The 27,505-nt window shown below is 43.6% G+C and overlaps 1 pseudogene; it reads right to left on the bottom strand.

Moving 5' to 3' along the window:
- Positions 1-27,505, bottom strand: part of LOC124802822 — a 371,933-nt pseudogene that overhangs the window by 68,003 nt on the left and 276,425 nt on the right.

Genomic DNA, 27,505 nt, shown 5'->3' with positions numbered 1-27,505 from the left:
TCATTTAAGTTAAGGGTAGTCAACGTTTTTTACCCACCGCACACTTTTGTATTTTTGTTAGAAGTAAAATTTTCTAACCCCTCCCCACCACCATTTCCTCGGCAATAGTGTTTTATAAAGCAGGGAAGTAACTTTACTTTACAAAATCTATAAGGCAAAGTAACAGCAAGTTAAGTCACATAATAATAACTAGGTTAGCGCCCGCTGCTTCGCTCGCATGGAGAGTATGGCCTTCCGAGATTTTTTTCTTTTTTTAATCGAATTTTTATGTTGTTCGCAAGGTGCAACAGCATCTAAACTTTTCGCGCTAGTTAAGGCCATGTAAGTATAGTCTTTTCCGAAGCCAGAGTCCAAAGTTTTTGTTAATTATACCTTTAGCATTCTTGTGGACATATTTCCATAGCAAAGCAACTTGCATCCATAACAAATATTTATTTGTATTCAACTGAGAAGTGAAATACCAGTTGTCATAAATTTAGCTTTAAAATTTTTTAATATAACGTAATGTTTCCTTAAAAAATTTCATCTCCTCCTGCGCTCCCTTAGGGGTTGAATTTCCAAAAACACTGAAACGCGTACTTATTTTATTTCTAGCCGAGAAGTCAAATACCAATCATCATAGATGTAGCCTTAAAATCCTTTAGTAGTTCTTTAGTAATTATTTATTTTCAAAAAAACTTTCCCCAACTATTTTACCATCTTAGTGGTTGAATTTCCTAAAACGATGAAGCACACATTTTTTTATTCTCTGACTGAGAAACCAAATACCAGTTTTCGTAGTTCTAGCTTTAAAATTTCCTTCATTGGGCGACATAGTTTCAGAAAGCCTTTCATCCCCTATTATACCCCCTAAAGATGGAATGTCAGACAAACCCCTTGCCAAGTGATGCCTACAGTATAAGATCAGCACCCTCTCCAAACTTCAAGCTTCTATGCTTAGCGGTTTGGGCTGGACGATAATGAGTGAGTGAATCACTTTGACCCTATTTCACCTGCTTAGGGGTTGATTATCCAAAAGCAGTGAAACATGTATTTTTTCATCTCAAACCGAGAAGCCAAACACCAATTTTTAAAGATTTAGCATTAAAAACGCTTTCTCTATGCAATATTTTCATAAAACGTTTCAACCCCCTTTTCACCCCTTTAGGGGTTGAGTTTCCAAAAACAGTGGCAGGGGTACGTCGTTCCAAATCCAAATGTTCATAGATTTAACTTCAAAAATGATTACACATTGAAATATTTTTATAAAACTTTTATCCCTCGTTCAACCGCCACAGGGAGTGAATTTTCAAAAAGAGGAAAACACGTTATTTTCGTAGGCATAGTTTCAAAATTGCCTTAATTGCGACATTTTTCAAAAAAAAAATACTTTCATCCCCTTTTTCAACCGGTTGGGTCAGAATTTTGAAAAATCCCTTCTGAAGCGACGCCTGCAGTATAAGATCCACACCCTCTCCTAATTTCAAGTTTCTATGCTTAGCGGTTTGGGCTAGGCGATGATGCGTCAATCAGCCAGTTAATCAGGACACTGCCTTTTGTGTATAGAGATTACACTTGCCAAATACTTTGTGCGAAATTTTTTTTGGAAACCTAATGCAAATGTTTTTAAAACCCCTAGCGCCTACTGGCCACCATGGAAGTTAGTACGGTCTCTAGTAGGCAGAGGGGACCAGGTTGACTATTACGGAAGCTTACCGGAATGTTTCACTCTGTGCTATCATTCTTGAGTGAAACATCATTGGGGGAAATCTGCTATGGATTGCGGCTGCACTTCGGCCGCTGGGAAGATAACACCTTACATGCTAGTAAGGCCAGGTGAAAGACGTCTGTATTGTGTAACGACTTGTTGAATATGAAAGGAGGACTTACCTACGTGCTCAAGTACAAAAGCCTTGGTATTGCTGGATAGAACAAAGTAAACGTGTCCATGGTAATGTCTGCAACGGAGTTTAGCCGATACCTGGAGTAATTACAGAACAGTCGCAGCTCCGGGAACTCTGAGGGTGTTTGCGGTTGCCGGACGGATGTGAATTTTTATAGTAGTAAAAGTGTTGCGTTGCTTTTGTAAGGCGATAGGTGTGGTTTCCGGCAAACGGCTATATTGCAAATTCACTTGGGAGGAACTAGGACGGCCGTGGGAGACGGCTCTGGAGACAAGTGAGCAGTGGGTGCTCGGTTGTATGAATTTTGACGATGTAACCAGTTAAAAGAGGATGCGAGAGAGAAGTGTGTCCGAGTGGGGGGGAAGTTGACGCTGGGGTCTGTGGCTACAAGTGTGATTACGGAGTGCCGACTGCAGTGAGAGAGGACAGAGTCAGCAAAAAGGAAGAGATTGGGTGTTCGGACTGGAGGAGCGGAAAGAGGGAGAGACGCAATGGTCACAGTGAAAGGTAGAGAGCCGACTGGAATTTTCTGTAGTTTATTTGCAAGTAGGAGGAATTAATTTTATTCGACGGGAGACTGGAGAATAGTTGTATCTAACTGTTTTATGAGGTTAAATTAAACCTTATGTGGTGTCACCGCCAGACACCACACTTTCTAGGTGGTAGCCTTTAAATCGGCCACGGTCCGTTAGTATACGTCGGACCCGCGTGTCGCGACTGTCAGTGATTGCAGACCGAGCGCCGTCACACGGCAGGTCTAGAGAGACTTCCTAGCACTCGCCCTAGTTGTACAGCCGACTTTGCTAGCGATGGTTCACTGACAAATTACGCTCTCATTTGCCGAGACGATAGTTAGCATAGCCTTCAGCTACGTCAACTGCTACGACCTAGCAAGGCGCCATTATCAGTTGCTATTGATATTGCAAAGAATGTACAGACAAGAGCTACGTTCAACATTAATGGATTAAAGTTAAGTATTCCACCATCTGCGTCCGTTTTTCTAAGTTCTCATTTCCTTGTCCTGTTCCAGACCTCACGCCAGCCTGCGTGAGCTTAAACGCGTGCCTTTCGGCTTCCTCTAAATTTAGTGGGTTGGTCTCCTGCCAATCCACAACACCTTACATTTCAAAGTGTGCAAAAATATGGAAAATTAATTAATAGAGATTAATAAAACAGCTTCACTTGTAATTTACATCGGTTTTGTGGTTGGCAGGAACGTGCTGTGCTCACCTTTGTCGTGGCGGCCAGCCTCCTCGGAGCTGGTGACCTCGTCCTCGTTGCTGCTGGCGCCGCCCCCGCAGGTGCTGCCGGTGGTGGAGGGGCAGACGGGCGCCGGGGGCGGCACGTGGTGGACGCCGTGGGCGGCGGAGATGGAGCCGGGGGACACGCCCACCAGCGGCGTGGGCGGTTGCAGCAGCGGCAGCAGGTGCACGGGCAGGCCTGCGCACGAGATTTCATCTGGCTGCCGTAACGAACCCAGGAAAGTATAGAGAAGTTGCTACACAGTCCGAAAGCGAATTATTCTGGGTGAAGGCAAGCGTCAAAACTGAGTACAATATGGTGATCGGACGCTTCTATAGACCACCCGCCTCAGGAACTGTAGCGCCCAAGAATCAATATTCCGTACGCCCCTCACGGCGTGTGGCAGAGGGTAATGCTGGTACTTCTTTTCCCATTCAATTCAAGAACGGTTCAACGAAAGAGCGACTGTCGCCCTTCAAGGAAAATTGTTGCTACATTAAGGACATAAGGGGATGCAACGAGCACTCCGTCTAAGAGGAGAGAACGCCAGGACTAACGAGGAACTACGGCCGCCAACTGGTAAAATTTTCCTCCTGTTAACTAACAAGATTACATATCGGATCGGGAAAGTCTTGGCGAAGTATGAGGTTGAGACGATCTTGAGACCAAAGGGAAAATAAAAGAACGTGTACAGCCCGACAAGATATACAGCATTCACTGTACAAAATTCTTTATAGTAATGGCCAAGCGTACACTGCCACCATAAAAGGAGAAATTAAACCCGCTTAGCTGGACCAGAGGAAACTGCCGCCTGGAACATAATGCCAAATCGGCCGTAGCAGAACATGTCTTCCGAGACAGAACACACGCAATAAAATTTAGTGAGACAAACATTTCGCGAAAGGCAATGCTATATCCACGCGAACATGTGTAGAGAGAGGCCATAGAGATTCACAAACACCATAATACTTTTAAATGTAAAGAAGGTATCAGGTTGAATAAACAACAGAATTCCGATCGCGACAACAGAATCACGATCGATTACCGAAAGCGCCAGACAGAGATAATAACGCAATCAGCGTCACGTGTCAAACGGTGGCTCAATAAATTTGGAACCCCTAGAACCGTTGCTTCTGTTGCCGCTTCATCTCCGAAGACCTCTTCCACAGTCGGAGACAAGACGCCGAGGGAAAGCTTTATACAGGATGAACATAAATAAAACCAACAAACTGCAGAGAGAGATTCCTCACTGGAAATGAAGGGAAAAATGTCCTAAGAACATACGCCCGGGAAATGCATCGTTGTCACGGCAGATGGCGCTGACGAATGGCGGTTCCTCTGACCACTTCCCGTATGTTCCCTGCGAGTAGCAGGCTGTGAGACTGACGATGCGTACTATAACAGCAGAATGGTCCGGAATTCATGTCGGGAACAAACCGAGGTGGTATTGTCTACGGCCAAGTAGATGGAAACAGTCGAGAGGCAGCATACCTGTAGCAAAACAAGTATCCTCACAGACAACAATCACATTACACAACATTTCAAGCCGTTTTTGGGCGTTTGTGTTACCTTGGGTCCTTTCAGACAAACGAACGTGCAGTGAGGCGGCGGACTGTGTCTACACTAGATTTGGAAGTCCGGTTCTACAAAATACTGAGACGAACGTTTGTACAAGCTCCAGGCAACATAATTTAAGGCAAAGTACGACAATGTGTAACCTGCTTAGCAACCGCTGCCATCCCTGCAATCCCATGGACGCCACTTTGAACGTATGTTGTGACATGGATGCGATGCAGCTTTGTACTATGCTCCGGTACTATTTGTTGTCGTTACACGCACACCGCCAATTTTCTGACACTTAATCACAGAACTTTTTTTCCTCGATTTCCAGTTAGGAATCCGTCCTTGCAATTTGTTGGCTTTGTTAATTTCACCCTGTATATCGATGAAGGCACGGAAGATTTAACTGAAGTGGTGGCAAGCCATATCTGCTCCAATTTTCTCTGATTTTCGCAACTTGGTTCTTTAGTTAGATTACGTCGGAGGATTTAATTTGTTGCTTGACTCATGTTGGAAGGTACGCGCTCGGAATTTTAGCAGCACCGTTCGTGATCAATAACGCCTCTATCGTAACTTGTTTGATAAGTATCTCCGCGATTTCTCTCCCAGTAAAAGAATCCATGATTAAGTGCGACGCTCTTCTTTGGGTCTTTTCAATTTCCTACTTTAGGGAACAATTCAGAGTAAAATCAGTATTCGAGAAACACTTAAACAAGGGCTACACGTGTCATCATCGAATTACATTTCCGTAGTACTTACCACAAAGGTTTCCTGAATATGCGATGGAAATTAAGGGAGATTTGTAATATCTAACAAGGGGAGGTCGCCAATTGTAAAATTCAGATTCGATTCATACTGCGCATAATAAAAGCTCATGGCCAGAGGTGTAATGTGGCAAAGCACCAAGATGCACTTCTCAGCCGTTGTCGAGAAAATCGACAGTTAAAAGAAACCGTTGCGGTGAAATACTCTCTACGATTAATAATTCTATACAGCGTCGTGGCCCAGCGGTGAGCGCTCGGGTTCGTAATCCGAAGGTCGCCGGATCGAATCTCGCGCCATGCAACCCTTTTTTTTAGTATTTGTTTTTTGTAATACACACACACACATATATATATATATATATATATATATATATATATATATATATATATAATTCCCGGCAATCAGTTGCAACAATTATGGGAAAAACTGGCGACTTCGAACATCATTATGTTTTCCGCAAACAAAGTTGTATTTCACAAATGTTATTAATTGTCTTCATAATGTTAACCACGTATAGTTAACGGAAGACGTAGAAACGGTATTCCGAAACGAATACGTATAGCGTAAGTCAAACGTTCGAATTAGAATAGAGACCCCACGAACACAAATTTGCTTTGGCAGGTATGAAATATAAACTCTGTTACTCGCTCGTTACACTTGAAGGACAGATGTTGAATGGGCCGAAACGAGCCGCCGCATAACAGCGTAGTTGCCTGCTAACTTCGAAAGAAGGTAGATGCGGTCCCTAGCGCAACTTATAACATCGACGAAAATCAGTGCGGACGGGAGAGCTTTGGTACACCCTGTTAAAAAAACGGAAAAATGGAGGCGGTACAATTGGAGAGCGATCCGCCTTCACCAACATGCACAAACAATTCATTAATAGTTTATATATATATATATATATATATATATTTCAATTACAAAAACTAATAATAAAAAAAAATTGCATGACGCGAGATTCGATCCGGCGACCTTCGGATTACGAACCCGAGCGCTTACCGATGCGCCACGATGCTGTAGAAAATTATTAATCGTAGAGAGTATTTCACCGCAACGGTTTCTTTTAACTGTCGATTTTCTCGACAACGGCTGAGAAGTGCATCTTGGTGCTTTGCCACATTACACCTCTGGCCATGAGCTTTTATTATGCGCAGTATGAATCGAATCTGAATTTCACAATTGGCGGCCTCCCCTTGTAAGTGTAGAATAAGAGAGTCAAATGATTAAAAGCAAATCCCTCGGACACGCATCCGCGTCAGATCGTTGTGACCATCTTTTCCGGAAATTTCCCTAATCAGTTAGAGAACCAAGGGCTTGGCCGCAGTGGTAACACCGGTTTCCGCCAGATCACTGAAGTTAACCGCTGTCGGACTGGGCTAGCACTTTGCACTAAGCCCTTGTGAGGCAAACTGAGGAGCTACTTGACTGACAAGTCAGGTAGAGACGTTTGTGGCATATTACTGACGGAGAAAAATCCCAACAACAAGGAGTTATGCGACATGAACGAAATTGGCAGGCGTGTCTCTACAACTGCAAGGTGGTGTCTATTTATTTTTACGCCAGTCGCATAAGAGTAGCGCTAGTAGCTGCACTATGAGGATCCAAATCAGGTTTGCTTTAAACACACACTGTAACGGTCGTGAGCGTTAGGTCCCTTTGAGTTTTTTTTTTTTTTTTAACCATATATATTTATTTAAATATATTAACAACGATACATTAAAAAAATAGACATTTTATTCTATTAATCTATTATATTCCTAGTGATGGTTAATATTACTGTCATTTTATATGTTTTCGTTTTTATATTTTCCTTTTTCGTTTTTCTCTTCTTGTTTCTTCCTTAAACCCTTTTACATGGCCATTTGTCGTCTTTTTTTTGTGGGGGGTAGACATTGCAGGACAGGCATAACAGTTTATATTTGGCATCGTTGCATTGATTTTGAGTTTATGTTTCTGTATGTGATGCACTTGTGATGCCACAGTCACATTGTGTATTCTGGTTTGATCTCCTCCTCTAGTTACACTGTTAAGTGGGACAGTATGAGGGAAACGTCACCATGATAGGTGGAGCAGAAGTGGAAGAAACTTTTTTTTTTTACATATACTACAGAATATACCTAAATTGAAGAAGAGAGAAAATTTTTGTCATATTACATAAGAGAAGCAGAAAGGATAGTGTGAGTAATCAATAGAATTTCATAGGCAGAAAGTAAAGGAAATCATTTAAAAAAATATATCTAATAATAATAACGAGTAGTTGGCACTTTCCACTAAGGAGCACTTTGTGTCACTGATTTCACTAAGAAGAAGCACTTTATACTACTATACTTCACTATTTGAGGCGAGAGGAGGAAGCACTTTATCTGTTCTGTTGCACTTGTTCACTATCACTGCACACGTTCTTCTTGTGGTGAGTGTGGTGAGGTGGCTGGTGGCGGTGCTGAGGGTCACAGGCTGGGGAGGACTCTGGCGATCGCTGTCTGCAGTGGAATCTGCAGGAAGTTTCTGAAGTTCTCGCGGTAGCGCCTGTGCTGCTGGGCTGTCTTGTTCTCCTCCCAGAGGTCCATCAGGAAGGCCAGCTGGTCGGTCTGCCTCCGCGCTACGATGGCGTGTGCCGTCATGGCGAGGATCCAGAGAGTCGCCAGTCGCTTGGGTCGTGGAAATGGATTGCAGTCTGGGTCTGTTATTGCTTCCCGGCGCCGTTCTGTTGATGTGGGCCACCATCTGCTGGCACGCTTCTCATATGCTGGTGGCATCTCCGCAGGTGAATCGGTGCTCGAGGGTGTCGGTCATGGCACATACGTCACACTTGTCACTTGCGACGAGTTTTATCTCCGCCAGTCTGTGGTTGGTTGGTACCGTTCTGTTAATTATTTTGTACCATGTCTCCTTCGCATGTTTAGGCAACACGTTCTCCGAGACGTTTCCCCATATTTCTTTCCAATTGTATTGCGGGAGCTTGCGTTCAGTTTTGTTTTTTTGCCGGCTTCCCCCTGAGGGCCCAGTATATTCTCTCGGCTGTTCTGTGGCTGGGGTTCGCCACGGTGTCCAGAACGTAACTTTTGTTGGCGTAGTGCAGCCTGACGTGTCGCATTCTGCAGGGAATGTGTCTCGTGTCGACCGGCGCTTCTTGTGATGCGGTCTTGTATCTTCCAATTATCTTGGCTGTGACGCTGTCAGGGTTTTTGTCCTGGATGGCGAGCGTTCGTTTCAGTAGAAGGGCTGCACATTAGGTCTTTATATCAACTAGACCTAGTCCCCCCTCTTTCGTTGGCAGCGAGCACGTTGCTTGCGCCACTTTGAATATATTTCGGCGCCACAACAGGTAGTACACTGCGCTCGTTAGTGCTCGCGCAATTTCTGTCGGGATGCTTAAGATTTGCGCCAGGTGCCAAGCTTTCGACAGGATCGTCGTGTTTATCAATTCTGTTTTCTGGTGGATTGTTTGAAATGTCGTGTGGCTAGGGCCTTCCGTCGGGTAGACCGTTCGCCTGGTGCAGGTCTTTCGATTTGACGCCACTTCGGCGACCTGCGCGTCGATGGGGATGAAATGATGATGATTAGGACAACACAACACCCAATCCCTGAGCAGAGAAATTCTCCGACCCAGCCGGGAATTGAACCCGGGCCCGTAGGGTTGACAGTCTGTCACGCTGACCACTCAGCTACCGAGGGCGGACCATTGGACGTGGTGAGTTGCTGTTAGTTAAGAATACCTTTCAAGCGAGAAAGACGCCATTGTCAACACCTCACTGAGTCTGAACGAGGTCGTCTAATAGGGCTACAAGAGGATAGATGCTCCTTCTGCTTTACTGCAAAAAGACTTGGCAGGAATGTACCCACTGTACGTGATTGCTGGCAGCTGTTGTCACGGGAATGTACGGCCGCAAGAAGACCGGACTCCGGAAGCCCACGTGGCACTACCATAAGGGAAGACCATCGTGTTCGCCGTTTAATTGTGGCGCATCGTACTGCATCTGCAGCAGCAGCACCGTGACAACGAACTGTTACAAATCTGTTACTTCAAGGACAGCTCCGAGCCAGATGTCCTGTAGCGAGCACTCCACTGACCCCAAACCAATGCATTATGCGACTTCAGTGGCGTCAAGCTAGAGCTCATTGGGCAGGGTGAAGCTCTGTAATGGTTTCTGATGGTAGCTCGTTCTACCTCGACGCCAGTGATGGCCTTGTGTTGGTTAGGAGGAGGTCACATTAGGGCCTGCAACCAATCTGATTGCATACTAAACACACTGGAGTTATGGTCTGGGGTGCGTGACAGCAGGAGCACTCTCGCAGTTATTCCACGGTCCCTGACTGCAAATTTGTACGTCAGTCTGGTGGTTCAACATATTGTGCTGCCATTCATGAACAGCGTTCCAGGGGGTGTTTTCCAACAGGATAACGCTCGAACATATACCGCTGTTGAAAGCCAACATGCTCTACGGAGTGTCGGCATATTGCCTCGGTGTGCTCGATCACCAGATCTGTCTCCAATCGTCATCGTATCAGACGTGGCCAGAAAGTCGCCTACAGCCAGCATTAACCCAAGTGCAACAGACATGGGACTCCATCCCACAAACTGACATCCGCTACATGTACGACACGATGCATGTACGTTTGCATTCTTGCATTTAACATTCTAGCGGTTACACAGGTTATTAACATACCAGCATTTCTCATCTGCAACAGCTTATCTAGCGCTTACAGTAACCTGTTATCTTGCAATGCTAATCTATTAAATATGTTACCTAGACAAATGTAAGCTCGAAATTTCCTTTCTCTACATTAATATTTTTTGTTCTTGTGATTTTTTCCGTCTGAGTATTAAGAGTTCTAAGAAGCAACAAAAATGTATCCAGAGTTAATTTGTCACGCTGTAGCGGAGTGTGTAATGCTTGGAGCTTTCATAGCAGGCTAAAACTACGTGCGAAACAGGGTCCCAAGCCTTTCACTTTAGCAGGCGAGTGCTCCACCTACTGTATCATCCAAGGACAACTGACGACACTCCTTGACAAGAGATAAGGTACTGACGAAAGTAAAGCTGCGAGGCAGGCCGTCAGTCGTGCTTGGGTAAGACGGTGGCGCACTTGTCAAAATATCTCAGTCTCCAGATCAGGTGTGGCCAGAAAGTTTCAACAAAAGTTTATGGATTCTGACATCTTGTTTCTAAACACCATGTACGTGGTTGTGAAGCAGCTGACTGGGTTGAAATAAATAAATCGCCAGGTCCTGATGGGATTCTAATTCGGTTTTACAGAGGGTACTCTACTGCATTGGCTCCTTACTTAGCTTGCATTTATCGCGAATCTCTTGCCAACGTAAAGTCCCGAGCGACCGGAAAAAAGCGCAGGTGACGCCTGTATATAAGAAGGGTAGAAGGACGGGTCCTCAAAATTACAGACCAATAACCTTAACATCGGTTTGTTGCAGGATTCTCGAACATATTCTCAGTTCGAATATAACGAATTTCCTTGAGACAGAGAAGTTGCTGTCCATTCATCAGCACGGCTTTAGAAAGCATCGCTCCTGCGAAACGCAACTCGCCCTTTTTTCACATGATATCTTGCGAACCATGGATGAAGGATATCAGAAGGATGCCATATTCCTTGACTTCCGGAAGGCGTTTGACTCGGTTCCCCACTGCAGACTTCTAACTAGGGTACGAGCATATGGGATTGGTCCCCAAATATGTGAGTGGCTCTAAGACTTCTTAAGTAATAGAACTCAGTACGTTGTCCTCGATGGTGAGTGTTCATCAGAGGTGAGGGTATCATATGGAATGGCCCATGGAAGTGTGGTAGGTCCGCTGTTGTTTTCTATCTACATAAATGATCTTTTGGATAGGGTGGATAGGAATGTGCGGCTGTTTGCTGATGATGCTGTGGTGTACGGAAGGTGTCGTCGTTGAGTGACTGTAGGAGGATACAAGATGACTTGGACAGGATTTGTAATTGGTGTAAAAAATGGCAGCTAACTCTAAATATAGATAAATGTAAATTAATGCAGATGAATAGGAAAAAGAATCCTGTAATGTTTGAATATTCCATTAGTAGTGTAGCGCTTGACACAGTCACGTCGATTAAATATTTGGGCGTAACATTGCAGAGCGATATGAAGTGGGACAAGCATGTAATGGCAGTTGTGGGAAAGGCGGATAGTCGTCTTCGGTTCATTGGTAGAATTTTGGGAAGATGTGGCTCATCTGTAAAGGAGACCGCTTATAAAACACTAATACGACCTATTCTTGAGTACTGCTCGAGCGTTTGGGATCCCTATTAGGTCGGATTGAGGGAGGACATAGAAGCAATTCAGAGGCGCGCTGATAGATTTGTTACTGGTTGGTTTGATCATCACGCGAGTGTTACGGAAATGCTTCAGGAACTCGGGTGGGAGTCTCTAGAGGAAAGGAGGCGTTCTTTTCGTGAATCGCTACTGAGGAAAATTAGAGAACCAGCATTTGAGGCTGACTGCAGTACAATTTTACTGCCGCCAACTTACATTTCGCGGAAAGACCACAAAGATAAGGTAAGAGAGATTAGGGCTCGTGCAGAGGCATATAGGCAGTCATTTTTCCCTCGTTCTGGTTGGGAGTGGAACAGGGAGAGAAGATGCTAGTTGTGGTACGAGGTACCCTCCGCCACGCACCGTATGGTGGATTGCGGAGTATGTATGTAGATGTAGATGTAGACCACCAATGTAAAATGTATAACGTAATGTAAAAACATACATGTCACGGAATGCGGTGCAAACCCAGGATATTTGAGGCTAAAATCGTTTTTAGCATTAAAAAGTAATCTGTTATCTTCGCGGTTGGAAATGATGTACAAGGACCGCTGATTTTCATCCTGAGATGAACCAGTATACGACAGACAAGCGCTGCTAGGTTTTGTTTTTCCTTCTGGGAGACACACATACCAGCATGTTGTTGGGTGAAGACGTGATGCGTCGGCAAGGCGAGCGCAGGGTAGAGCAGCCCAGGATCTAGCGTGAGCTGCGGGGGCGGCTGCGGAGGCGGCTGCGGGGGCGGCAGGCCGAGTCCGAGGCCCAGGCCCAGTCCCAGCCCGAGGCGCGGCGGCGGCTGCGGGGGCGGGCGCGACACCAGCCGTGGGGCGCGCTCGTGCTGCACCGCTGTGGACAGGCGGCAAACGTGCAGCGTCACTGCAGCACCACCGTGCTGTACTGCTGCCAACAGAGGTACGTCTGAAGGTACTACATACACGTATCAACAAAAGTTTTGCATCGAACCTTGATTTCGAAACTCATGGCAAAGAAAAAAGAATGGACTCTGAGGCATTCATTTGGAATGTGTCCAAATCACAAAAACAAATACATAAATAAAATAACTGTGTAGAGACAAAATCGTCTGTTTCACATGGGTGGTTTTCGACAGCATCTCCGAGAAACATCAGTACGTGGTGGTGCGTCCCTTGCTCCAATGCATTCTTAAATCCATTGTGTCATGCCAATGAAGTTATCACGCCAGCGGTGGCCCAAACTGTGCTTCTCTTCAATGGAGATTCTGCGTAGATCATGCAGAGTACGTTGTCTATGCCGAGGTCTAAAGAAAGCTCTTTTCAATCGACCTTACATATTTTGGATTGGATTCAGGTTCGCGGAACAGGCAGACCACTTCGTTCTGGTGATCCTAGCGTGCTGAAGGAACCTGTTCACGAGAATAACTCTATGACCATGCGAGTTATTATCCATCAAGATGAACTTGTCACTAAAATGTTCACGATGCTGTCCTTCTATTGGTTGCATAATCTGGTTCCTGTACCGAGGAGCAATGAAACTATCTTCAATTCGAATCGAGAACAGCTTCCAACAATAGTAACATAGAAGTATATATCTTCGGAGTAATCAAGATACTTAAATCACTTAATAAAAGCAAGACTTCTGGTGCAGTCTGTATACCAATCAGGTTCCTTTCGGAGTATTCTGATGCATTAACTCCATACTTAACAATTATATACAACCGTTCGCTCGACGAAAGATCCGTACCCAAAGACTGGAAAGTTGCACAGGTCAGACCAATAATCAAGAAAGGTAGTACGAGTAATCCACTAAATCACATGCCCATATCGTTAACGTCAACATGCAGCAGGATTTTGGAACATATAATGTGTTCGAACACTATGAATTGCCTCAAAGGAAACGGTCTATTGACACACAGTCAACATGGGTTTAGAAAACATCGTTCCTGTGAAACACAACTAGCTCTTTATTCACATGAAGTGTTGAGTGGCATTGACAAGGGATTTCAAAAAATGGCTCTGAGCACTATGGGACTTAACAGCTATGGTCATCAGTCCCCTAAAACTTAGAACTAATTAAACCTAACTAACCTAAGGACAGCACACAACACTCAGCCATCACGAGGCAGGGAAAATCCCTGACCCCGCTGGGAATCGAACCCGGGAACCCGGGCGTGGGAAGCGAGAACGCTACCGCACGACCACGAAATGCGGGCAAGGGATTTCAGGTCGATTCTGTATTTCTGAATTTGCGGAAGGCTTTTGACACTGTACCACACAAGCGGCTCGTGGTGAAATTGCGTGCTTATGGAATATCGTCTCAGTTATGTGATTGGATTTGCGATTTCCTGTCAGAGGGGTCACAGTTCGTAGTAATTGACGGAAAGTCATCGACTAAAACAGAAGTGATTTCAGGCGTTCCCCAGGTAGTGTTATAGGCTCTTTGCTGCTCCTTATCTATACAAACAATTTGGGAGACAATCTGAGCAGCCGTCTTAGGTTGTTTGCAGATGACGCTGTCGCTTATCGACTAATAAAGTCATCAGAAGATGAAAAGAAGCTGGAAAACAATTTAGAAAAGATATCTGAATGGTGCGAAAAGTGCCAGCTGACGCTAAATAACGAAAAGTGTGAGGTCGTTCACATGAGTGCTAAAAGGAACTCGTTAAACTTCGGTTACACGGTAAATCAGTCTAATCTAAAATCCGTAAATTCAACTAAATACCCGGGAATTACTATAACGAACAACTTAAATTGGAAGGAACACATAGAAAATGTTGTGGGGAAGGCTAACCAAAGACTGCGTTTTACTGGCAGAAAACTTAGAAAATGTAACAGACCTACTAAGGAGACTGACTACACTGCGCTTGTCCGTCCTCTTTTATAATACTGCTGCGCGGTGTGGGATCCTTAGCAGACGGGACTGACGGAGTACATCGAAAAAGTTCAAAGAAAGGCAGCACGTTTTGTATTATCGTGAAATATGGAAGAGAGTGTCACAGAAATGATACAGGATTTGGGCTTGTCATCATTAAAAGAACGGCGTTTTTCGTTGCGACGGAATCTTCTCACAAAATTCCAAACTTTCTCCTCCAAACGCCAAAATATTTTGTTGACACCGGCCTACATAGGGAAGAACGATCACCACTATAAAATAAGGAAATCAGAGCTCGTACGAAAAGATGTAAGTGTTCATTCTTTCCGCGCGCTGTACGGGATTAGAATAACAGAGAATTGTGAAGGTGGTTCGATGAACCCTCTGCCAGGCACTTGAATGTGATTTGCAGAGTATCCATGCAGATGTAGATGAATAACCACGATAGTATTGCGGTGGCCCCATGTAGTGCACCTGAGAACATCAATCCACCACCAACTTGTTGCCCCTATGCTATACAGTTCGGACGCGTTAGATATTAACACCTGACGCTAATTCTGGGACGCCCATTCTGCATGATTTCTTGCCCATCTGTAACGGAGTCCATAGTGTTGTGGTGTACTACGTGGAGCTCGCCAGAATCGTCGCGAATGGAGAATCGCATCACGCAATCGTCTCTCAACTGTTTTATGCGATACATGATGTCCGTAGCCTCTCCGAACGCTCTTCTCGGGCTCTCACTCTGCGCATGCTTTGACTCAAAAGTCGTAGATTTTGTCACCCTATACACCTGTCGAACGTGGATGGCCTGTGCGGTGTAAGTCCTCAACCCTACTTGTCAATCGAAAGCGATTTCATATCTGCACCACATGGTTTTCACTTTGGTGAACACTTCCAGCAACTTCGCTGTTGACAAGCTTTCTTCGCGTAAAGCGATGATGCAACCCGATAGGTGGTCACGATTATTCTTTGACGCACGATGGATGTTCGTTCTATTGTTCCACACATGTCTGTAGTGTGTGCCTACTGGTGCTTTACTTTCATGTCAAATGTTGCAATCCATTGGAGTGCAGCATTCCACCAGTAGGTAGCGCTCATGGTAATTGTTCAAAAATGGTTCAAATGGCTCTGAGCACTATGGGACTTAACATCCATGGTCATCAGTCCCCTAGCACTTAGAACCACTTAAACCTAACTAACCTAAGGACAGCACACAACACCCAGTCATCACGAGGCAGAGAAAATCCCTGACCCCGCCGGGAATCGAACCCGGGAACCCGGGCGTGGGAAGCGAGAACGCTACCGCACGACCACGAGCTGCGGACATGGTACCTGTGCTATAGAGAGCATATATACCTACACAGGCTCTCTCCTGTATGTATGTTTACAAACAACGACAGGGGTGACACGATTGGCACAGGAACTGCCACAATAGCAACATATCACTCGATCACAGTGTTAATGCATCTGGGATTTAGGGCGCTTCGGTCGACTTATCACGGGTCAGCTCGTAACAGGGCTTGTGGAGAGGAGGAAGGACGGTACAACTACAGTTCTGGAATGAGAGCTGCACTTACCTTGGTGATTAGAGTTATGAAATGGATGGCTCATCATGAAAAGGTTAGAGGCCAAGTTCTTCATCTCCGGCATCTGTTTCACTGGAGTCCGTTCGAATTTCATCCATCCTGTCAGTTTCCATATTACTAACGTCGTTATGTCCTGCATATTCATCTTCACTCTCCAGACCAACATTGATTATTATATTCTCTGTTGCTTTCTCAATTAATCCATCTTTGCGCATTTTTTTTTTAATTCCTTTCACACGTTTGAAAACTTTTAAGCAGCCATGTTGGGTTATTTATTTTGGCTAATGCTCGTTTCACAACAGTTCCCGCAAACGTGACGTCATTTTGATGTCACGCGCAGTATCGACCATCACATGGTCGGCTATCGACTTTAGTTAGCGTTCGATACGGACCTCTCGCAAGGCCTAATGCGTGGGTACCGGAGATTTGCAGGAAAAACTTTATTCTTCGAATGATTTGTCATAATTTTTGGTATAATATAGTGGTACGCAATGATTTATCGACGGTTAATACCTTCACATAAGAGTGCCCTCTCAGGAGTGAGTCATTATCGTCAATAATTTACAAAATTAAGCACGAAACACACTTGTTTTATAATCTGCAGTACGGCGTTTCAGGGTAATGGAGCACTGAAAATCCATCACCAAAACGTCACCTTATCATTAAATGACACTCAATAACGCATCACCGATATAAGCCTCAAGAGAGAATATGATAATCAAGACAGGAGACAAACATCACATGATCAAGTGCTAGCGTAGGTTCGCATCCTATCACATGCAATTTTTTTTTTCATGTTAACGTTGTTAACACATTCTGGGATTTTCTTATAAATGGAATACAAGTGTGTTCTGCAATATTCAATGTTATATTTATTCAGTCTGATCTGAGAACGAAGGATGAAATTAATATTTAGCGATTTCCGAGTGTGTGGTTAGGCGGGAATCTAAGAGGACAGCTTTGTTTTTCATTGTCACAAAGTCGACAACCGATTATACGGTTGTCGATACTGCACACGATGTCAAACTGACGTCACATTTGGGGGAGCTGTGAAACGAGCATTATCCACTAGTTGAACTAATGGAAGAAACGATTTTTGCTATTTTTTTGTTTCATTGTGTTCCAGAATAGTTCTATATGCTCCAAATCAAGCGGTAGGGTGGGAACCTCAGAACAGTATATCGCTTACGCTTCAAAACAGTATCTGCTTTAAAAAACAGGCGTTGGTTTATTAAAACGCACAATTTGTAAAAGTTCGGTTCAAAACTGATTTTTTTCTGAATAAACCGTTCACTTATGTCCTTTTTTTCGAGTTGCAGCAGCGGTAGGGCAGTCTATTTCTCTGAACAGTGTGATACAGCGCGTTACCGAGAACAACAGTACCGCTAGCTGGGATGTTAGGAAATTCTGTTCGTGATAATTAGCCCTTTACAAATCACCGTGATAATCCTGGGATTTAGGTTCAGAATCATACACTGACTATCTCTATGAAATCCATTGCTCTCGAGAGTGGACCATAATAGCTCTTTGGCCTGCACTGCTATTAGTCAGTACAGCCGGATCTTCATGCTAACAACATTTTCATGGTATAAAGCGTAGGCAGCCACGTTTTGTCCGTGAGCATCTCTGGTGTTTTCATTATTTTTTATTGCTCCCAAGTATTGCACACGTTTTGCAACAATGTCGGGACGCTGAGTTAGGATGGTTCTCTTATTTTCACATTTTTTGAATCGTACCACCATCTCTTTCAAAATTTTCCGAAATTTGTCCTTTACCCCCTGAAAATTTATCTCAGTTTTTGAAAATATAAATAGCTTTCTCAATGATCTCTTCATAATACTTGACCACTACGTTTTATCGAAGTCATCTAGAGGAACTACATTTCTAGAAGGCCCTTGTTTTCTAGGATTTTTAATTGTTTCGCGGTTTCTGCCACTTTATTAAAATCTTTCAAATTTAATTTATTGTTCTTTGTGACTTTCCTACCATTTTTGTCGCCCGTAAGACTGCCTTTTATACATGTGTCATTGCCTCAGTCTGCTCTTTTTCTTCCTGGCACACTTTTACAAATTTGAATATGAGCTCTTTTTCACTTACATGTGCCCACTTTCACGACATCTTCTTCCTCCGTTTTACATTCTCAGGGGTATTCATGTTAATGGATAAAATCGCACTGCTCTACGAACTACATTACACGAGACACGCTAAAACGTTTCACAATTAATCTAAAAGTATTGAAGGTGCGATGAATTTTGCTTAGTCACCACTAACGTCACCGCCTGTTTCCGCTAACAGCCGCGGGAAGCCAAATACAGTAATATCGTTGTTGGATAGCAATTGCATAACATATTGCAAACCTTTTGGTGATGTATGTGTAGACAATGATGAGACGAAAGGTTGTCATCACGAACCTTCGGTAACAAGTTACTGGAAGCTTTGTTGACATTTCGAGTTGTCTGTTGTGAAGATATTGCTGATTACGATGGACGAAACTTTCTCTTGTTTGTTTTTTGTGCTTCCTCTTTATTCTGTATGTGTATCTTTGACGCCTAGAATACGTTTTTGTTTTGCTCTGTAATATGAAACGTTACTATGTTATGCTTTGTTTGTATTTCTACATGAATCCCCTTTTAAATGAGCACGCAAATGTTCAATGAACGTTTCATTGCCGGCCGAAGTGGCCGTGCGGTTAAAGGCGCTGCAGTCTGGAACCGCAAGACCGCTACGGTCGCAGGTTCGAATCCTGCCTCGGGCATGGATGTTTGTGATGTTCTTAGGTTAGTTAGGTTTAACTCGTTCTAAGTTCTAGGGGACTAATGACCTCAGCAGTTGAGTCCCATAGTGCTCAGAGCCATTTGATTTGAACGTTTCATTATCTTTGTAAAGCTTATGCACAATGCACTGTGTAAAACCACAGTACACTGTGGCAAAAGTAAACGGAATATGCAGCACTGTTTTGTGAACTGAGATGCGACAGCGAATCGATAATGGATGTCGGGCAATCGGAAGGCGTGTGGCGTCGTGGCGTACGCCGGGTGTATGTTGTGTAATCATGCTAGACAGAATCACACGATAATTTATGGCCACTTTCTTATTTTTCGGTAATGGCTGAAAGTAAGCTTAAAGTTGCACGCTATGGAACAAAATGTTAGACTGTGTGCGTGCTGTGAGTTTCGTGGTGTACCATAAACAGCAGTAACAATGCTTGTGCGAATGGACTGTGATTGTCGTGAGAACCGAACTGTTCGCAGCTAACCGAACTTCACAAACTAACATACTCTCGAGTCACTATCTCGTTTTCGATTTAGTGAACTTCCGCACGCATTGAAACATTAACTGTCGCCGTTGAGGCTTTTAAATTGCTTATGACATGCGGTACTGTTTTTGCTAGAACTGTAAATTCACTATTGTTATCGCTAAAAGTGGACGCACTGTAAAGTCGCGATCGGCGAGTCACAGCTGATTTTATTATTTTTTAAAACTGTGTATCGGACTTTGATAACGGAGTGGTGTGTGTGTGCGAGGAACGGCGTAATAGCACACATACGAACTTGGATTTTAAAAGCAATAACTACGCCCGACCGCACTGTGGTTAAAGGATTACGCCGGAGGATGTATCCGTGTCAATTTCATGACTAATGGAGCCATAATAATTACGTCGCCAGTACTAACGAACTGCCGGTAACGTTACGACGCATCGTCTACAAAAAGATAAGCTGCAACGTCAAGTGCTCTCTCCCTGTAAACACTCAGAGAATTTCGCATAGTTTTAAATGTAATTTATTTTTCTTTTGTGACAAGCTTTCTCGATACTTGCTTTCTTTAAAAACAAATGTAATTTTAGTGAATTGTGCTATAGTCTGTGTTCACCTACCATAAATAGTAGTCTTTGCTATGTCCTACCTCTGTTTCTCCTTAATTTTATTGCCCTCCCGCCGGAGGTTCGAGTCCTACCTCGGGCATGGGTGTGTGTGTGTTGTCCTTAGCATAAGTTACTTTAAGTCAGTTTATGTAGTGTGTAAGTCTAGGGACCGATGACCTCAGCAGTTTGGTCTTTTAGGAATTCACACACATTTGAATATATTTTTTATTTTATTGTAGCTATTATTACATGTGTTTCTATGTATTCTTTTGGAGGGTTTGCTTTTAGATAAGTGGATAGTGAATTTACGTATTTTATTGTGATATTGTATGCCTGCCAGCGTAAGTTTTAGCGTCCGCTTTTATATTCCAAGCACTGACTAATCATAGCCAAGCTGCTCGCTCGCTATTCGTGCAAGGTACGTTATGTGTGGAAATTTTGAATCTGACAGCTGTCTGTGAACCGCGTTTTCATTCAACTAGACATATTCATGACTAAGTGAGAATTTATTTGGCTCTTACAGTTATAAATGAACGAAATAATAGTCATTTTCTGAATTATTTACGAATTCATTTACGGGTGTTTTCGTGTTTCATGTTCTTTTACTGTTTGTTACCAAACTCTGACGGGGTTACTTCCGTTAAGTTTGGGAGTAAAACGGGTTTCTTTAGAGTCTAAACAATCATAATTCACGGCAGTATTATACAAAGTAGATATCTGAGAATTTCCTTCACATATTGGTCAGTTCGTGACAGGACTGAGTAACACAGCATGTTGTGGCTGATATGGCTTAATTTCGTTACACTACAGAGAACCGTTTCCTTCACACTCTGTACTTCCAGGACGAACCATTGGCATAAGTGAGACTGGACAATAATAAAGACAGTTCACTCAGACTGTTGGCTGTGGTGCAGTGACTGCAACGAGTGGCAATGCGATCGAATCAGAATAACAGTATGTGCTAGAAGACTAGGCACGGGTCGTTCCAGAAGGTCTACACCATGAGGAGACAGATGGATTGTTCGACTGGCTCTGACGAATAGCCGGATGAAAACACCTGAACTCTGGGCAGAGCTCTCAGGAAGTGTCAGGAGCAGGCTACTGTAAGCTGGGTTGAGATTTCGAGTTGCCTTGCGTCGTTCACCGCTGACGCCGACCACTGACAACAAAGGCTTGGGTACATCTACATCTACATCCATACTCCGCAAGCCACCTGACGGTGTGTGGCGGAGGGTACCTTGAGTACCTATATCGGTTCTCCCTTCTATTCCATTCTCGTATTGTTCGTGGAAAGAAGGATTGTCGGTATGCCTCTGTGTGGGCTCTAATCTCTCTGATTTTATCCTCATGGTCTCTTCGCGAGATATACGTAGGAGGGAGCAATATACTGCTTGACTCTTCGGTGAAGGTATGATCTCGAAACTTTGACAAAAGCCCGTACCGAGCTACTGAGCGTCTCTCCTGCAGTCTTCCACTGGAGTTTATCTATCATCTCCGTAACGCTTTCGCGATTACTAAATGATCCTGTAACGAAGCGCGCTGCTCTCCGTTGGATCTTCTCTATATCTTCTATCAACCCTATCTGGTACGGATCCCACACTGCTGAGCAGTATTCAAGCAGTGGGCGAACAAGCGTACTGTAACCTACTTCCTTTGTTTTCGGATTGCATTTCCTTAGGATTCTTCCAATGAATCTCAGTCTGGCATCTGCTTTGCCGACGATTAACATTATATGATCATTCCATTTTAAATCACTCCTAATGCGTACTCCCAGATAATTTATGGTATTAACTGCTTCCAGTTGCTGACCTGCTATTTTGTAGCTAAATGATAAAGGATCTATCTTTCTGTGTATTCGCAGCACATTACACTTGTCTACATTGAGATTCAATTGCCATTCCCTGCACCATGCGTCAATTCGCTGCAGATCCTCCTGCATTTCAGTACAATTTTCCATTGTTACAACCTCTCGATACACCACAGCATCATCCGCAAAAAGCCTCAGTGAACTTCCGATGTCATCCACAAGGTCATTTATGTATATTGTGAATAGCAACGGTCCTATGACACTCCCCTGCGGCACACCTGAAATCACTCTTACTTCGGAAGACTTCTCTCCATTGAGAATGACATGCTGCGTTCTGTTATCTAGGAACTCTTCAATCCAATCATACAATTGGTCTGATAGTCCATAAGCTCTTACTTTGTTCATTAAACGAGTGTGGGGAACTGTATCGAACGTCTTGCAGAAGTCAAGAAACACGGCATCTACCTGGGAACCCGTGTCTATGGCCCTCTGAGTCTCGTGGACGTAGAGTAGGGGCAGAGTCAACTGGAATAATGAGTGTCGTTCTGTGGTGTTCAGCGATGAATCTCACTTTATGGCGTTCACATCAACGTTAACGTACACGTAGATGATCTGTTGAAAAGTCACAGGAAGTAGTGATTCCCGAGTCGCATACCTCTTCAGATCCTGGACTCATGGACACGAGAACCGAACTGATAAGGTAATTTTTGAAGAGAGGCTGAATATTAGCTAATATGTGGTAAGATGATAAAACCTGTGGTGTGAATTGCCTCGTGCCATATTACATTACCCTGCTGGAATATGCCATTTGGTACCCTGGTTATGCTGCAGAGTATGATACTCTGCTACATGACCAGGGTACCAAATGGAATATTCCAGTAGGGTAATGTAAGTCCCCACATAACAATACACGCAACTAACGGCTTGAGTAATGTACAGATCCATGACTGATCCGTTGGTCCCCTGACTTATCACCCATAATGCACATCTGGGATGCAGTGGGAAGTTGTACACTTTCACAGCAACTTCCACGGAGCAATCTTCGTGAACTAACTCATCATGTGCTCCAGGCATGACAAAAAATTCCTCGGTAAGACATTTGGAGGATCTTTGCTTCCACGCCATAGCAAATACAGATGAGTGTTCGTGTCTGTGGACTCACATCAGATACTGATGTTGGTGATGGACATCAGTTCCGAGTGAGTTTAAACTTTCAACTTCATCTTTAACATACGTTATGTGATGACCATCACCAAAAAGTGTGATAAAAATCGAATTCGTGCTTCAAGATGGAACACTTTCCATCTCACCACTGTATGTGTCTAATTTATACAACGCACTTTAAAGCCGTATGATGATATGTCAGATACCCACAGTTATTTCCTGTAAACATTTTTCCGCAGGAAAGTCCTTCGTCACGCAACTTGCCTTTTAGCCTACTTCAATAATATATCTCTATATACACTCCTGGAAATTGAAATAAGAACACCGTGAATTCATTGTCCCAGGAAGGGGAAACTTTATTGACACATTCCTGGGGTCAGATACATCACATGATCACACTGACAGAACCACAGGCACATAGACACAGGCAACAGAGCATGCACAATGTCGGCACTAGTACAGTGTATATCCACATTTCGCAGCAATGCAGGCTGCTATTCTCCCATGGAGACGATTGTAGAGATGCTGGATGTAGTGCTGTGGAACGGCTTGCCATGCCATTTCCACCTGGCGCCTCAGTTGGACCAGCGTTCGTGCTGGACGTGCAGACCGCGTGAGACGATGCTTCATCCAGTCCCAAACATGCTCAATGGGGGACAGATCCGGAGATCTTGCTGGCCAGGGTAGTTGACTTACACCTTCTAGAGCACGTTGGGTGGCACGGGATACATGCGGACGTGCATTGTCCTGTTGGAACAGCAAGTTCCCTTGCCGGTCTAGGAATGGTAGAACGATGGGTTCGATGACGGTTTGGATGTACCGTGCACTATTCAGTGTCCCCTCGACGATCACCAGTGATGTACGGCCAGTGTAGGAGATCGCTCCCCACACCATGATGCCGGGTGTTGGCCCTGTGTGCCTCGGTCGTATGCAGTCCTGATTGTGGCGCTCACCTGCACGGCGCCAAACACGCATACGACCATCATTGGCACCAAGGCAGAAGCGACTCTCATCGCTGAAGACGACACGTCTCCATTCGTCCCTCCATTCACGCCTGTCGCGACACCACTGGAGGCAGGCTGCACGATGTTGGGGCGTGAGCGGAAGACGGCCTAACGGTGTGCGGGACCGTAGCCCAGCTTCATGGAGACGGTTGCGAATGGTCCTCGCCGATACCCCAGGAGCAACAGTGTCCCTAATTTGCTGGGAAGTGGCGGTGCGGTCCCCTACGGCACTGCGTAGGATCCTACGGTCTTGGCGTGCATCCGTGCGTCGCTGCGGTCCGGTCCCAGGTCGACGGGCACGTGCACCTTCCGCCGACCACTGGCGACAACATCGATGTACTGTGGAGACCTCACGCCCCACGTGTTGAGCAATTCGGCGGTACGTCCACCCGGCCTCCCGCATGGCCACTATACGCCCTCGCTCAAAGTCCGTCAACTGCACATACGGTTCACGTCCACGCTGTCGCGGCATGCTACCAGTGTTAAAGACTGCAATGGAGCTCAGTATGCCACGGCAAACTGGCTGACACTGACGGCGGCGGTGCACAAATGCTGCGCAGCTAGCGCCATTCGACGGCCAACACCGCGGTTCCTGGTGTGTCCGCTGTGCCGTGCGTGTGATCATTGCTTGTACAGCCCTCTCGCAGTGTCCGGAGCAAGTATGGTGTGTCTGACACACCGGTGTCAATGTGTTCTTTTTTCCATTTCCAGGAGTGTATAAACGGCAATGTCCAGACTGACTGACTCATCATCGTCCAGCCCAAACCGCTAATGATAGAAACTTGAAATTTGGAGAAAGTGTGGATCTTATACTGTAGGCCTCATTTAAAAAGAGACTTTTTGAACTTCCAACACTAAGGGGGTGAAATAGGGATGAAGGTTTTTTGAAAAATGTCGCTATGAAGGCAATTTTGAAGCTAGACATATGAAAACTGGTATTTGGTTTCACGGTCAGAAACAAAGAAACATCTGTTTCAGAATTTTTGGAAATTTAACCCTATGGGGGTGAAATAATGGGTGAAAGTTTTTTTCGAAAATATGTCATTATTAAAGAATATTTGACGTCTCAGTTGCAAATAAAAAATTCATGTTTCAGTGTTTTTGAAAATTCAACCCCTATGTGGAAACAGGGGATTAAAGTTCTTACGGAAATATTTCATTATGCAAACAAACATTTTAGAAGTTAAATCAATGAAAATTTGTATTTGGCTTGTCTGTTAGAAATAAAACATAACCATGTCACTGTTTTTGAATATTCAAGCGTTTTATAAAAATTTATCATTGCAAAAGTATTTTTGAGCTAAATCTTTGAAAATTGGTGTTAGATTCTCGTTTAGAGATGAAAATATCCGTGTTTCATTGTTTTGTAAATTTTAACCCCTAAGGGGGTGAAATAGGGCCAGGCTGATTTACTGACTCATCGTCGCCCAGCCTAAACCGGTAAGGATAGAAATTTGAATGTTGTACTGTGGGCACAGTTTAAGAAGAGACTGACCAAAATTACACTCCTAAGAAGGTGAATTGGGATGAAAAACTATTTGAAAGTACGTCGCTATTAAGGGAATTTTGAAGCTAGAACTACGAAAACTGGTATTTGTTTTGTCAGTCGGAAAATAAAAAGTTCATGTTCTAGCATTTCTCGAAATTCAACCACGAAGGGGGTAAAATAGTGGGTGAAAGTTTTTGAAAATAAATAATTACTGAACAAATAGTGGGTGAAAGATTTTGAATATAAATAATTAATGAAGATCTACTAAATGATTTTTAAGGCTACATTTATGACAACTGGTATCTGACTTCTCAATAAGAAATTATAAAATACGTGTTTAAGTGTTTCTGGAAATTCAACCTCTAAGTGGGTGCAGTAGGGGATGAAAATTTTAAAGAAAATATTTCGTAACGTTAAAAAAATTTTAAAGCAAAATTTGTGATAATTGGTATTTCACTTCTGGGTTGGATATAAATAAATGCTTTTTAGGAGATGAAAGTTACTATGGAAATATCTCCATAAGAACGCAAAAGGTGTGATTAACAAAAACTTTGGACTACAGCTACCGTACTCGTTGTTTGGTCAGAAGTACATTCGGAAAAGACCATGCTCATATGGCCTTAATTAGCGTTAAAAACTTGGAAGGTGTTGCAATTTGTGAACAACATAGAAATTCTATTAAACAAAACAAAAAAAATCTCTGCAGGCCATACAGTCTACGTGAGCGAAACAGCGGAAGGTAAGCTAGTACATTTATATAAGTAACGTATTCTTTCTGTTTCTCCCACACATATTCTGTGCTTAACGAAACGTACTTGAGACCTTTGCTTGTTAAGAATTCTGTAACAGCTATATTTTGTGGATAATCTTTGACTGTAAACAGAAGTATTACGTGTAAGGCACATCTCTGAAGCGGTAACTGCCATCAGTAATGGTGTGAAATATTCATGCACCACAGTTGATTGTGTCATGTGTGTGTGCTGTTTACATTAGTAAACTTTGTACTTTCTCCCAGAAATCCACAAGGACCAGAAACAGACAAAAAACGTTCTATAAGAAATGTAAATCGATATCACTAAATCACCTTGTCGCTTTTCGATTGCATATACATTGGCGTATATTTATTTATTGTACGATGAATACATCTAGCTTAAAAGGCGGCGCGAACAAGTTAAATATTCTTATCCTTCATACTTATTCTTATGAAGATGACATGCTGCTGGTGATTCTGAAAACTGGCACAATGGCTCGCAGTCAGTCTTTGATTCTTAAAAGTATTTCTGTCTAGTAATGATCTCTCTCAGTAATGCTTAATTGTATAACTGCGACCGAGTTCAAGATCCAGCATGCATAATACAACAGTAGGTACACCACCCACGCGGGGGTACCAAAAGCTTAATAAACAAGACCACAGCGTAAAGAGTTTGGTGACATTAGCAACTTGGACACATACACTGGTCTGTATAGCATTAGTGTGGGGGCATTTAGAGCATCATTTAGTTTTCATTTGCTAACTATGCCTATAAGTAGTTAGTGCCTTCAGTAGTTAGAATCTTTTATTTAGCTGGCAGTATTGGCGCTCGTTGTATTGCAGTAGTTCGAGTAACGAAGATTTTTGTGAGGTAAGTGATTCATGAAAGGTATAGGTTATTGTTAGTCAGGGCCATTCTTCTGTAGGGATTATTGTAAGTCAGATTGCGTTGCGCTAAAAGAAATATTGTGTATCAGTTTTGTGTTGATCAAAATAAGTAAAGAGAGAAATGTCTGAGTACGTTCAGTTTTGCTCAGCTGTTTGAAAATCAAATAACGTAAGAGGTTTACCAGCACTGCCATTCATAATTTTTCTAAGGGGATGTTTCATACGTCGACCCTTAGCCGATGATACCACACTGGAATCTTCTGATTTTTTCTTGTAGTTTGTGTAATTAGTGTAGTTATTATTTATTGCTAGCGCGTAATTGTAGAGAGAATCTTCTTTGTAATTGTAGTTTTTCATTGTTGTACAGTAAAA

Source organism: Schistocerca piceifrons, chromosome 6 (assembly GCF_021461385.2).
Source record: "Schistocerca piceifrons isolate TAMUIC-IGC-003096 chromosome 6, iqSchPice1.1, whole genome shotgun sequence".
Lineage (NCBI taxonomy): Eukaryota > Metazoa > Arthropoda > Insecta > Orthoptera > Acrididae > Schistocerca > Schistocerca piceifrons.
This window is presented reverse-complemented; position numbering and strand designations above follow the sequence as displayed.